This window comes from Limulus polyphemus, unplaced genomic scaffold (assembly GCF_000517525.1).
Source record: "Limulus polyphemus unplaced genomic scaffold, Limulus_polyphemus-2.1.2 Scaffold73, whole genome shotgun sequence".
Taxonomy (NCBI): domain Eukaryota; kingdom Metazoa; phylum Arthropoda; class Merostomata; order Xiphosura; family Limulidae; genus Limulus; species Limulus polyphemus.
Window position 1 is genome coordinate 906,244 of NW_013665683.1, and position 2,871 is coordinate 909,114.

Sequence of the window (2,871 nt, forward strand, 5' to 3'; positions counted from 1 at the left end):
GAGTAGCCCAAGAGTTGGCGGTGGGTGGTGATGACTAGCTGCCTTCCCTCTAGTCTTACACTGCTAAATTAGGGACGGCTAGCGCAGATAGCCCTCGTGTAGCTTTGCGCGAAATTCCAAAAACAAACAAACAAACTAATTATCATTTTAAAGTTTCAAAATGTTATTTTATATTGTTCATCTCAATAATTTTTTTTTCTCACAGCAAATAAGTACTTCTATAATAGTGACTTGTTTATATATTGAGTTTGTGCTTACAGAATATGACAAGTTTAAACTGTTTTAGGTGTGTGTGTCTCTACACGCATGGACACACACACACAATATGCGTTTTATTACAAAACAAAGTTAAGGGTATGAATGTTCGTATTGAAATTATATTTTCGTTTTCTTACATTTTCGAAGGATGAAAATCTATTGCATTGAATGTAGTAAAATATAAATATCTGATTTAAAACAATTTTTATACTGAATATTGCTTCTGTACACAAACGAAGATTGTTATTATACAAGGGAGCTGAGAGCGTAGAATCCGAAAATGATGTCTTGGACTATCACGTGTTAAAAATATGGCAGTACACTGTTTGGGGGAATTAGCTGTGTATTTTTAACTAAAATCTATACATTCTTTAATCGATAAATTAGCTAGTGTATTCATGGTGAAACAAAGGTGTAAGTGGGCGCCAATCGCCATGCATAGATAGCAGAACTTTATGGAAAGGGTTTCAAAAAAATATCAAACATGTAGCCAGAACTTTCAACATGGATATCTGCTGGAATTGTCTTCAGGATAATTACAAACAAAATATAACAGGATGACAAGCACAAAAACGCCATCTACAAAATCTCTCATTCCTGCAGAGAAACCTACACTGGGAAGAAAGACAAGTGAAGACTAATGACAATTCCAGCATTGTTTAACACAGTTATAGGCTAATTGACACAGGAAGCTTTTTATATAACCACTAAAACCTTCGCTTAGTGGCGTATGTTACCACTGGTTAACACACAATTCTCATTTAAGCCAGAAAGAACAACCCCATCAGCCAATAAGGTTTCAGTAACACCAATGAAACGGAAGTTTTCTCAAACATCCTCACCAAACGGCTTATAGATAAAACGGAATAATTTATAAGACGAAATGTTTCACACTTGGTGTTTTTCATAACCAATTTTGAAGTTTTATTTCTTCCCAGTGTTCGAAATAGACACCCTATTTTTTTTTTATCAAAAACTGTTAAAATCTGACTCGTTAGAATAACGTGACACTGATGTTCCAAAACCAAACAATATAACTACGTTAATATTTAGTACTTGCTTCTTCCACAATCTAAATGTCTCCACTCGGAGTTTACGACATATTCTCATGTAGATTTAACAATACAGGAGGTTTTAGATAACTTTAACAATAAAACTTTACCGAACACGTGACATCATACCTGTCTGGTTGTAAAAGCTACACAAAGAGCTATCTGTGCTCTACCAACCACGGGTATCGAAACCCGTCTTTCAATGTCGTAAACTTGCTCAATAATTAGTACAGTAGCATGGTATATTATCATATTTATTTTTTTATGTGTGCTGCAATTACGTGTTTTAAGTTTGGCGGACGAGTATGGGTGCCTCCCAGAAGCTCAGGGGCAAGTCTGCAGGCTTGGCACTGAGTAGATTGTATTATTTTACATTCAGAATTAAAACCTTTACGTTATATAAAAAAACTACAACTAAAATATTAACTATCGTGTATGTGTAGTATTTATAGAATAAAGTGTCTTAGAAATTCAAAACAAATTTATTAATTATGACATTTTGTGTGTGGAAGGAGATTTTGTAAGATAAAACAATAAGCACCCTAACAAAGGCGAAACGTCAATGGTGATTACATTATAAAGTTAGTTTATTTGTTAACCATATAGAAACGGTTACTGAGCTGTTTTTGCTCGAAAAGTTTACGTCATTTGATAATGATATAAATTACCTGGTTAATCCATGAAATGATCAAATCTTTAAATCACGAACTTATTAATAGTCAGATATTATTGATTAATTAATGCATCTGTAAAGGAACTTCTGACATTTAAAAACAACAACAACAAAACAGGTTTTTTTAAATACATTTACACACTTATCGAGTTCTTCAATCAAATCAATAAACAAGTCTTCAGATATTTCCATCGATAATTAGAAGCTTACAAATGACATGTTTTTAATTTTGTGTACTTCATACATATAATTCATAAAAGAAATAACTTACTTATTAAGGTTTGCAATTAATGATGATTAATAATAAACACTTAAATGGCGTGTACTAAAAGAAACTTAAAGACTGCTTATGGTCTGAAAAGAAAAAGTTTCAACTTATAAACACAAGTCTTTCTTGCGGTATGATATACTTATATGATGACAGCTGGACGGAAAAAAAATGCATAAAAATGCAAGCTTTTGCTTCATTTGATTGAGTGGAATTTACAGTAGGTATATGCAGTAAACTATAGTTAAACTACCGTTATGTTTATAAAGTTTTTATATGAGTCGGTGGTATTTCGGGGAAAAATGAACATAAACGTTCTGATACACCACCATGAAATTCTGATGGAACTTTGTCTGTGTACTTACGATAAAAGGAAGGTTAGACCCTTTTAACGGTTTTCAAATGTAAACAAAAGCTGTACTTCCATAAACCAAAGCACCAGTTTGTCATGTGTGATTATGTTAAAACATACTTGATGATTAACTTTGGTTGGTTGGTTTCAAAATACCTCGCAAGAAACGTTCATGTGTTAGAGAAGGCAGGTCGTTTGATGTGTATATTTATTCTTGAAGCCCTAGTGATTAGGGCCTAAAGTACTATCAACCTCTAATACTTTTGTT